Source organism: Nerophis ophidion, linkage group LG02 (assembly GCF_033978795.1).
Source record: "Nerophis ophidion isolate RoL-2023_Sa linkage group LG02, RoL_Noph_v1.0, whole genome shotgun sequence".
Classification (NCBI taxonomy): Eukaryota; Metazoa; Chordata; class Actinopteri; order Syngnathiformes; family Syngnathidae; genus Nerophis; species Nerophis ophidion.
In genome coordinates, this window is record NC_084612.1 from 61241293 (window position 1) to 61253820 (window position 12528).

General features: G+C 39.4%; 1 protein-coding gene and 1 non-coding gene across 2 annotated transcripts in view; both read right to left on the reverse strand.

The window, feature by feature from the left end:
* Positions 1-12528, reverse strand: part of LOC133535088 (uncharacterized) — a 47593-nt gene that overhangs the window by 12722 nt on the left and 22343 nt on the right. The window lies entirely within an intron of this gene.
* Positions 785-856, reverse strand: trnad-guc (transfer RNA aspartic acid (anticodon GUC)). The gene has a single exon. It is a non-coding gene; the product is annotated as a tRNA-Asp (tRNA).

Genomic DNA, 12528 nt, shown 5'->3' on the forward strand with positions numbered 1-12528 from the left:
TGAACTTTTCCTCTGACGTCCGATAATACGGAGGATCAATGCCTAACAGCAGATAGAGATTGTAGGTTCTAATTGATTTCAAACACCCAGTTAGAGCCTCGCAGGCAGTGTTTAGGCCAGGATTGATTTCGGCAAGATGACTCAACGTGATTGCAACATGACATGAGGCACTTTTGGCTCTTTTGATTCATAAGGCGAGTTCAGTTGCTCGGATAGTGGCAGAATATGTTCCCCGGCTGGTATTGTACAGTTTTTTAGGATGCTGTTTCCAAATCCAACCTTAGCTTTAACTTTCTCAATATGATATTTGAAGGTGACCAACATAGACTGTCTGTGGTTGTATTCAAGCTGTTTTCCGTACCATCTGACTTTAGGCTAACCATTGGTGTATGTGTATATGTGTAATTAAACTGTTGTCAGTGTTTGCTCATCGGTGGTTAGATGTGTTGTAGTAAATAAGACCATATAGGGCTTCGCCTAAGGACTTTTCTAATTCTACAAAGGTTGATTTTTCTAATGCTATGTCGAGGTCGTCAGCTGCTGCATCCCTAACCTTTTATTTGACGCATTGACTCTGACAAACGATTTTCCCTTTTTGAAGACTTGCTTTTGCGTCCTAATTTAGAAGGGTGGAACAAACATTAGTAAAATACTGTGTTTGATTTCTATAGGGCTGTGCAGCAACGCCGAGTCCACACATTAAACATTCGGAGAATGATAATTTGGTCACTTCTCAAATTTCAACAAGATGGTAATTGAAGAAAATTAGAGGTACCTGAACCATCTCCCCGTCAGGGAATCGAACCCTGGTCTTCCGCGTGACAGGCGGAGATACTGTCCACTATACTAACGAGGACAGGATAACATGGTGTTTTCAAGGGGACAAGCAAACATCAGAGATAATTTAAGGGGACACCTTCTGTTAAAAAATTATTCATGGGGGGTCATAAATCAATGATTTATGAGGGGTTATATATCAACGATTTATGAGGGGTCAAGTTCAAAGGTCAAAGGTCAAGTTCAAGGGTCAAGGTCAAGTGGGTGTGGCTTACCCCGGAAGAGGGTGGAGTTAAGACCTGAGGTGGGATTGGTTTAACCAGGAAGAGGGTGGAGTTTTAACCAGGAAGAGGGTGGAGTTAAGACCTTAAGTGAGAGTGGTTTAACCAGGAAGAGGGTGGAGTTAAGACCTGAAGAGGGAGTTATTTAACCAGGAAGAGGGTGAAGTTTTAACCAGGAAGAGGGTGGGTTTAAGACCTGAAGAGGGAGTGATTTAACCAGGAAAGGGTGGAGTTTTAACCAGGAAGATGGTGGAGTTTTAACCAGGAAAAGGGTGGGTTTAAGACCTGAAGAGGGATTGGTTAAGAGGGAACAAAGGAGGGTTCAGGTTGAGGTCAGGTTTTAAGGAAGCTTGAGAATGTCATCTGATCAGCATCTGACCAGCCATTTGACAGTTTAAATGTTTATGATCGTCGCACACCGAAGCTTGAGAATGTCATCTGATCAGCATCTGACCAGCCATTTGACAGTTTAAATGTTTACGATCGTTTGAAACAACTTCCAGACCTCACGAAAACATTTAAACGATTGGGAGGAACTAATTAGGTTAAGGTTAACCATATGTTTGACCCTGCTTCGATGTATTGATGGCTGGGAATGTTACGTGGGAAGATGTGGACACGCACACACGCACGCACACACACGCACACACACACACATACACACACACACACACACACACACACACACCATTACCTGTGCTTTACCACGTTATTAGACAATGGTTTAACTCCTTTTAAGCATTTAAACGTTAAAAGCATTGCACGTGTACGACGTTGTAATACTTTTCTTTTTTTTTACCAGTCGATGACGACGAAGTGAAAGACGAAGAACTTTGTTTAAACGATCTTACAAACTTGGAAGATGATTATCGAGGTGTGTTTAAACCTTCGAATTATTTAATATTATGTGTATTCATTATTTTGTTTCATAGAGGAATTGCCGTAAGATCCTAACGCGATCGTTTTAACACAATCGCAGTCTGGTGAGTCAAATGATTCTCATTTTACAAGAAAAAAACATGCGGTATACAATACATATATTTACTTACAGATTTTCAATTTTTATCTCCGGCTCGCTGGTCCCCGTTAACGCTGGCCGGTCCGTCAACGGGCGTCGAAGAGAGTCGGCCATTCCAGGCAGAGGAGAAGGCTTGATTGCGCCAAAGAACCCAGACATCGAAACCTTGGTCCGGGACAATATCATCGAAAACAACGGCGGATGTCCGACATGCCCCCGCCGTAAGTTTTTCTTACTTTCTGTAAGCTTTTTAAGATTCTCCGCGGTTTTAAAGAACTCCTCTCACTCCTCTGTCTTCCGCTCAAATGAATTTCGCGCCTAAGGGTAATGGGCGGGGACTGATTCCGGAGGTGGGCGGTTGTTTCCGGCAAGCAACCTTCAGGTGTGCATTAGCGTCACCTCCTGAAATGGAGTGTGGAACAAGATGGATCCCTACTCTATATTCTTTTATTTAACCCAATGTTTTTTAAATACGTGTATAATGCTTTATATATCCTATGTGTTGTGAATTCCATCCTACTATCTCTTCCAAGGAACCCAAAGAAATGTTACCACACCTCCCGCTTTATTTATTCTGTAGATTGCCTGAACTATTTCATAAACTAAATCTTGTCTTGTTTCTGATGCTATGTTTTTTTATGCTCATCAATGCACTGCTGGAGTCTGAGCACACAACTACTTTCCTTGCTTTGTTTTCCTCTATCCAGTTAACTGCCATATAAATTGCTACCAATTCCCCCGTAAAAACAGATAGTTTATCACTGATTATTTTATTTAATACTATGTTTCCTTGTGTGATAACTGCTGCAGCTCTTACCTTTAATTTTTTTTTTATAGTTTTTGATGCATCCGTATATATCATATCTCAATCTAGTAGTTTGTCCGTGGAAATTCCTGTATTTGTTGCCTCTTGTTTTTTTTTATTTCTTGAACTATTCACACTTCTGTTCTTTTCTACACTTTCTTGATTTCTTACTTTAAATGCCTCTGCGTATGTAATATTTATTTCAACTTTGATTTGTTGTACTTCTGTTGCCTGTTTCATGATGTATGGCTTTTGATTATTTCTTTTTTCAATCTACAATTCCAATAAATAACACGTATTTCCAGATTACTGATAACTTTTTCAAAAACAAATGTAATTCCTGAATAAGATAATTGTATCGAATCCAATGGATGGTCTGGTCCTAAAACCTCTTTGTAATGTTTGTTTGATTCCCCCAAAATACGACACAGTCTAATTTGAAAAACATATGTGCCTCGTCGGCTGTAGTAAAAAAAAAAAAAACCCATGCCTCCTCGGTCTAACCTCTCCCAGCCCCTTTCTGCCGTGTCAAAGATGGATCAAAGACCACCTTTGCCCCTAGCCCCCACTTCTTCTCCACTACCAAGAGAACAGTAATTAATCCGAGCTGAGTTTTTTAAAATATTCCAACATGACTTTTACTTTCATTTTGTATCAAAGCTGAGTTGTGCTCTCTGGTTTATTTTGCAAATGAACATGATCATGTACAAGACTCGCCTACCCACAATGCACTGCAGCCCAACGCTCCTGGTCGGATGTTTGTATCGGGGTTCATGGAGAGATGCGGTAAAGAGTGGTAGCCAAGACACACGGTCACACACGGTCACACTCGGCAATTATTTTGACCTGGGGAACAGATTTAGAGGAAAAAATGTGTCTGGGGGGCCGGGATATCTGATTTTCAGGTACAAAAAACTTCACAATGACACAAAATAAACACAACAGTTAAACCTCACACTAAAAACAAGACATTTACTTGTACGTTCAAAAGACAGACTAGAACAAGACAAGACTTGCAATGCCATCTACAAAATGTTATGTAAATGTTAGTCATTAAGCATGTGGCTATGGTTTTAATGTATTTGTTACAGACATGTTTACGTCAAGTAACATCACATGGTTCCATTTGCACCTTTCAACAAATCTGAAAAGGAATATTAAGAAGTAAAACTTATATTTAATCCTACCTCTTCTCCGAGCACACGGTGACTGTACATACGGGTCGAAAAATGTTGACCTAATTCAGCATTTCTCAAAGTGTGGGGAATAGAGACGTGACAGGTGGGGCGCGAGGAACGGGAGGAAATTTCACTTTAATTTTTTTTTTTTTTTTTTTTACCATGCTTTCATTTTCTATACACACTGTAAATCACTTTGTGATTCTGTCTGTGAAATCCGCCGTATAAATAAATGTAAATTACTTATTTTTCCTGTAGGCTTTAAATTTCTCGGTAGGAGCGAAAGTTTGACAGACATAGCAAGAGTAACTTTTGCAGGCGGGGCTAAGAGGAACAAACATTCGCGCGGATGGGTAGCAGGCTAATGTGCGGACCACAATTACACAAAATGGATGAATTTGCAACTCGCACCTCAAAGGTCTGCAGAGAAACAAAAATATGACGGGTCTAATCAACCAAAAAGTCAACCTAAAAGAAAATATGGCGAAGGGTATCTTGCTCTTGGATTCACGGCAGCGGTGTTGGGGGCAGAGGAGAGACCCCTGTGTGTTCTGTGTCTAAAACCGCTAGCAGCAGACAGCATGAGACCCAACAAATTAAAGAGACACCTCAAGACCACACATGATGTTCAATAAATTTGAAAATGTTGAGCTTGGCATTAGCGTTTTGTTGGGGCGATGGGGGTAGGTGGGCCTTGAAAACTAACTCCTTAGTCTAAAGTGGGGATGACAGAAAAAAAAAGTTTGAGAAGCCCTGACCTAATTGTACGGATCTCACTTTAAATGGCAAACTGATCATTTAAATGTTTTCACTTTGAATATGAAACGAGGAGTAAAATGTACAATGTACAATATTATCAATTATTTCACAATGACATTTTTTAAGGATATTGTACAGTATGATTAAATCTAAAATGAATGTGATTTTTTTTCAGGATAATTTTATTTTTAGCCAGTAAACAACTGTTATGTATCTTTTGTATCGGGTTTTCCCCTTTAAATAACAAAATTGTAGAATTGTACAATATTCATTATTATTAAATATTAAATGTGCCAACTAGTTATACGGCATACATCATCCCCCTTTACCCATTTGTTAAAAAGACGAAAGTTGATGCGAACGCCTACGTGCTGTCAGAAAACTAAAAGAAGAAGAATGCCTTTGTGCAATTACTGCTATCGAGGGAACAAGTTATAAAACAAACAAAGTTACCAAATTTTTTTCTGAGGAGACAAAAAAAAAAGAAAAAGGGAGGGACAATCAAGGATCAACAATGGTACGACTTTCACTAGCTTGTGTGAGGTCAAAGATGTGAGATTTTAGACCAATGCTGCCTTGGATCTGTTCCTCCTAAACTAGTAAGTGACGTTCAATGCTCAAATCAGAATAATAATGCTAATTTTAGCTACTGGAAATTTGTGTGGTAGCAATAAATACCCACCAGCGCGATACATCACAGTTCCACACTGACCAACCACGCAACAAACTCAAAAGAACTGTACAGGGAAAAAACAATGCAGTGACTTCAAACTGCAAATATAAGGTTTGAATAAATATGTAGGTTGGTGTGAATGTTGTCTGTCTATCTATGTTGACCCTGCAATGAGGTGGCGACTTGTCCAGGGTGTACACCTCCTTCCGCCCGATTGTAGCTGAGATAGGCGCCAGCGCCCCCCACGTCCCCAAAAGGGAATAAGCGGTAGAAAATGGATGTAGGTTCCTACTGTGGAAAGTTCAGTAATACAGAATCATTGTGGCATTATCGTGTCAGTTTGACGCTATATGCGCTAGTCCTCATGGTAAATGTGGTTTTCCTTTTGGGAAAACGCCATCGCTTTGGTTCACTGGTGCGGCCAATATAAACCAAAACTGAAAGTTCTTAAGTGGGGCTTTAAGTAGAGTTTATAAATCTTGTATCTGTAACACATATAGCCTTATTTCAGTGTCAACAGTCTCCAGCTTACTTGCTACACATGTTTTGGCTCTGCCCACCCCTGTGCAGTTATTGGACCGACATTTTTAATACTTTGTCTGTTGTTGTAATTAACCACTAGGCCTTCTTTGCTTTTATTTGTTGTTGTATCTTTATGTTAGCAATTGGGACTTTTTGAATGAAATTGTCTGTGGCTCCATGTTAACGAAGTTGCCTGTACTATTTGACTGATGCATTTTATTGATTGATTTATTATTTTTCTTTCTTTTTCGTTTTGTGTGTCTTGTTTTTTAGGGGGAAAGGAACATTTAATATTGATTGTAAATACGTTTGTACTTCAAGAAGTTGTATTTACATTAAAACTCCACAAACATTTTTCGACCCGTATGTACAGTCACCGTGTGCTCGGAGAAGAGGTAGGATTAAATAGAAGTTTTACTTCTTAATATTCCTTTTCAGATTTGTTGAAAGGTGCAAATGGAACCATGCATGTGATGTTACTTGACGTAAACATGTCTGTAACAAATACATCAAAACCATAGCCACATGCGTAATGACTAACATTTACATAACATTTTGTAGATGGCATTGCATGTCTTGTCTTGTTCTATTCTGTCTTTTGAACGTACAAGTAAATGTGTTGTTTTTAGTGTGAGGTTTAACTGTTGTGTTTATTTTGTGTCATTGTGAAGTTTTTTGTACCTGAAAATCTGATATCCCGGCCCCATTTTTTCCTCTATATCTGTTCCCCAGGTGAAAATAATTGCCGAGTGTGACCGTGTGTGACCGTGTGTCTTGGCTACCACTCTTTACCGCATCTCTCCATGAACCCCGATACAAACATCCGACCAGGAGCGTTGGGCTGCAGTGCATTGTGGGTAGGCGAGTCTTGTACATGATCATGTTCATTTGCAAAATAAACCAGAGAGCACAACTCAGCTTTGATACAAAATGAAAGTAAAAAGTCATGTTGGAATATTTTAAAAAACTCAGCTCGGATTAATTACTGTTCTCTTGGTAGTGGAGAAGAAGTGGGGGTTAGGGGCAAAGGTGGTCTCTGATCCATCTTTGACACGGCAGAAAAGGGGCTGGGAGAGGTTAGACCGAGGAGGCATGGGTTGTTGTTTTTTTTACTACAGCCGACGAGGCACATATGTTTTTCAAATTAGACTGTGTCGTATTTTTGAGGAATCAAACAAACATTACAAAGAGGTTTTAGGACCAGACAATCCATTGGATTCGATACAATTATCTTATTCAGGAATTACATTTTATTTTGAAAAAATTATCAGTAATCTGGAAATACGTGTTATTTATTGGAATTGTAGATTGAAAAAAGAAATAATCAAAAGCCATACATCATGAAACAGGCAACAGAAGTACAACAAATCAAAGTTGAAATAAATATTACATACGCAGAGGCATTTAAAGTGAGAAATCAAGAAAGTGTAGAAAAGAAAAGAAGTGTGAATAGTTCAAGTTCAAGAAAAAAAACAAAAAACAAGAGGCAACAAATACAGGAATTTCCACGGACAAACTAGTTGTATTCCTGGCTTACGTAATAAACTGTACAGAACAGGCTAGAAATAAGACTGAGAAGATCAAAATAATTGTCAAAGCAGCAGCAAAGTTGTTGAAAGAACTATCTTGGGGCCGGGTGCAAGCTGTACTACAGAGAGTAGACGTGACGGAGTCATGTTACCACATTCCAACACCCTGTTAATTGTCCGGTGGAATGCCAGAAGTTTGATAGCAACCGAACATGAATTAAAAGGATATATTAAATATAAGAAAACTAATCCACATATAATTTGTATTCAAGAAACATGGCTGAAGCCAAAATTAAACTTTATAATAAAAAGATATATAACGATTCGTAAAGATAGGAATGATGGGTAAAGAGGATGATGTGCCACATTTACTAAAGAAGATGTAGTCACGGGTAAAGAAACAGCAGAACCTTTAGCAAAAACATTTGTTAAAGTGCACAGTAATGATAATTTGAGAAATGTAGAAAAACAAAAGAGAGAAGAAACGATGAGTTTAAATATTGGGGAAATGATGGAAGACAACGATAATAGCTTTACCAACACTATGGATATGACATTTTCTTTGAATGAAATGGTTCGAATTTTGAAAAAGGTTAAAAATACGTCACCGGGGAAAGACCTAGTGGGTTATCAAATGATCAAAAACTTAGGTAGCATCGTCAAAGAAGTGGTCTTGAAATGATATGACAGGATATATGAAGAAGGAGAATGACCGGCAGAGGGGAAAATTAGCGGTAATAATTCCAATATGCAAGTCAGGGTAAGACCCGGAAGAGGCAGGAAATTATAGGCCGATAGCATTGACCTCAAATTTGGGGAAAGTAATGAAAAAAATGATTAATGAAAGACTAGTATATTATTTAGAGTTAAAAGAAATAATCAAAAAACTAACAAAGTGGTAAATAATGTTCAAGACTGGGGAACGGCTTGGGGTTTAAGATTCTCTGTTGGAAAGACAAAAGTCATACATTTTACAAAGAGAAAAGTACAAAACAAGCTCCAAATAAAAACTCTACGGTGAAAATATAGAAGAGGTACGAGTATTTAAATATTTAGGAATATGGTTTGATAAAAATATGAACTAGTCAACCCACATCGGCAAAATAGATTTGAATAGATTAGATTAGATTAGATAGTACTTTATTTATTCCTTCAGGAGTGTTCCTTCAGGAAAATTAAAAATAGGGGAAAAAGTAAAAAGGTGTTAAATATAATGAGGGCTTTGAGGGGTAATGATTGGGGGGCTGATAGGTTGACGTTGAAAACAATATATGTATATATATCACTTTAATTCCATCTGTTATTGATTACGGATGCATTATTTACTAATCTGCTTCAAAAACATGACTTGGGAAAATAGACTGGATCCAGTCACAGGCTTTAAGGTTATGTTGTGAAGCTACTACATCAACCCTAGTGGCAGTATTACAAGTAAAAATGAACGAAAAACCTTTGAACAAGAGGAGAGATCAACTCTCAGCAGTTTATCGGGCAACTTTAAAAGGATCCAAGCAAGGATATCCCACTTGTCCAGTGCTACCAAACTGCTAAGAAAAAGAGAAAAAAAATAATAGTTTTGGGTGGATTAAAGGAGACATATGTAATAAAGTTAAAATTGACAATATTAAAGTTAGTCCTACAGTACCAATTCCTGCAATACCACCGTGGATGTTTGATAACCCAAAAGAAAACATGCAATGACTAAAGAATAGAAATTTAAATAGTTACCAGATAGAAAAATAGATTGAGATATGATATATACGGATGCATCAAAAACTATAAAAAGTAAGGTAGGAGCTGCAGCAGTTATCCCACAAGGAAACATAGTATTAAATAAAATAATCAGTGATAAACTATCTGTTTTTACGGGGGAATTGGTAGCAATTTATATGGCAGTTAACTGGATAGAGGAAAACAAAGCAAGGAAAGTAGTTGTGTGCCGGACTCCAGCAGTGCATTGATGAGCATAAAAAAAAACATAGCATCAGAAACAAGACAAGATTTAGTTTATGAAATAGTTCAGGCAATCTACAGAATAAATAAAGCGGGAGGTGTGGTAACATTTCTTTGGGTTCCTTGGAAGATATAGTAGGATGGAATTCACAACACATAGGATATAAAGCATTATACACATATTTAGAACACATTGGGTTAAATTAAAGAATATAGAGTAGGGATCCATCTTGGTCCACACTCCATTTCAGTAGGTGGCGCTAATGCACACCAGAAGGTTGCTTGCTGGAAACAACCGCCCACCTCCGGAATCAGTCCCCGCCCATTCCCCTTGGGCGCGAAATTCATTTGAGCGGAAGACAGAGGAGTGAGAGGAGTTCTTTAAAACCGCGGAGAATCTTAAAAAGCTTACAGAAAGCAAGAAAAACTTACGGCGGGGGCATGTCGGACATTCGCCGTTGTTTTCGATGATATTGTCCCGTACCAAGGTTTCGATGTCTGGAGTCTTTGGCGGAATCAAGCCTTCTCCTCTGCCTGGAATGGCCGAGTCTCTTCGACGGCCGTTGACGGACCCGCCAGCGTTAAGGGAGACCAGCGAGCCGGAGATGTAAACGGAAAATCTGTAAGTAAATATATGTATATATGTATTGTATACCGCATGTTTTTTTCTTGTAAAATGAGAATCATTTGACTCACCAGACTGTGATTGTGTTAAAACGATCGCGTTAGGATCTTAAGGCAATTCATCTATGAAACAAAATAATGGATACACATAATATTAAATAATTTGAAGGTTTAAACACACCTCGATAATCATCTTCCAACTTTGTAAGATCGATCAAACAAAGTTCTTCGTCTTTCACTTCGTCGTCATCGGCTGGTAAAAAAAAGAAAAGTATTACGTCGTACACGTGGAATACTTTTAACGTTTAAATGCTTAAATGGAGTTAAACCATTGTCTGATAACGTGGTAAAGCAGAGGTAATGGTGTGTGTATGTGTGTGTGTGTGTGTGTGTGTGCGTGTGTGTGTGTGTGTGTGCGTGCGTGTGTGCGTGTCCACATCTTCCCACGTAACATTCCCAGCCATCAATACATCGAAGCAGGGTCAAACATATGGTTAACCTTAACCTAATTAGTTCCTCCCAATCGTTTAAATATGTTTTCGTGAGATCTGGAAGTTGTTTCAAACGATCGTAAACATTTAAACTGTAAAATGGCTGGTCAGATGCTGATCAGATGACATTCTCAAGCTTCCTTAAAAACTGACCTCAACCTGAACCCTCCTTTGTTCCCTCTTAACCAATCCCTCTCCAGGTCTAAAACCCACCCTCTTACTGGTTAAATAACTCCCTCTTCAGGTCTTAAACCCACCCTCTTCAGGTCCTAAACCCACCCTCTTCCTGGTTAGAACTCCACCCTCTTCCTGGTTAAAACTCCACCCTTTTCCTGGTTAAATCACTCCCTCTTCAGGTCTTAAACCCACCCTCTTTCTGGTTAAAACTCCACCCTCTTCCTGGTTAAATAACTCCCTCTTCAGGTCTTAACTCCACCCTCTTCCTGGTTAAAACTCCACCCTCTTCCTGATTAAACCACTCCCACTTCAGGTCTCATCTCCACCCTCTTCCTGGTTAAATCACTCCCCCTTCAGGTCTTAACCCCACCCTCTTCCTGGTTAAATCACTCCCTCTTCAGGTCTTAAACCCCTCTTCCGGGTTAAAACACCACCCTCTTCTTGGTTAAAACTCTGCCCTCTTCCTGGTTAAACCACTCCCACCTCAGGTCTTAACTCCACCCTCTTCCGGGGTAAGCCACACCCACTTGACCTTTGACCCTTGAACTTGACCTTTGAACTTGACCCCTCATAAATCATTGATTTATGACCCCCCCCATAAATCATTTTTGACAGAAGGTGTCCTCTTAAATTTTCTAACATCCGTCCATTCCGTTCTCCTAGCAGGCAATTTCTATAAAACGTATGTGCCTTCCATGTTTTATGCTCATGATATACAAACTATTATCGTTGACATTTTCCATAAAGGCAATGTGGACATTGCTGCAAATTTGGCCAAAAAAAGTGCCTGAGATTCACAGCTTTCCTCTTTCTTGTTCTCTTCGAGTTCCACGGCACGACACCTTTCCAGTTCACCCCACACCTGAGCCGAGTCACTGACGGCATCCAGATCTTGTTGGTTGAATTGCACAGGCAGGAGAGAGCAGACTAACAAATGACACATCATCTGCACTCCTCCACACTAACATGCTGTAGAACATCCTCATAGCCTCATTTCTTCATGGATACCTTGCAACGTTCAGAAGGTTTTTGTTTAGTTGTGTGAGGCATTTTCCCTGCGGCTTTAGCAGAGGGCCAACCTGTTGCGGTGATGGCTGTCAGTCAGGGCTTGTCCAGGATGGAGGAAATTTGCCTTGATTTTAATCTCTTCGTTGCAGGCTTTCGGTCAAACAGAGCGAGACGAGGGTCAGTTTCTTGTTTGAACTTTTCCTCTGACGTCAGATAATACGGAGGATCAATGCCTAACAGTAGATAGAGATTGTAGGTTCTAATTGATTTCAAACACCCATTTAGAGCCTCGCAGGCAGTGTTTAGGCCAGGATTGATTTCGGCAAGATGACTCAACGTGATTGCAACATGACATGAGGCACTTTTGGCTGTTTTGATTCATAAGGCGAGTTCAGTTGCTCGGATAGTGGCAGAATATGTTCCCCGGCTGGTATTGTACAGTTTTTTAGGATGCTGTTTCCAAAACCAACCTTAGCTTTAACTTTCTCAATATCATATTTGAAGGTGACCAACATAGACTGTCTGTGGTTGTATTCAAGCTGTTTTCCGTACCATCTGACTTTAGGCTAACCATTGGTATATGTGTATAAGTGTAATTGAACTGTTGTCAGTGTTTGCTCATCGGTGGTTAGATGTGTTGTAGTAAAAAAGACCTTATAGGGCTTCGCCTAATGACTTTTCTAATTCTACCAAGGTTGATTTTTCTAATGCTATGTCGAGGTTGTCAGCTGCT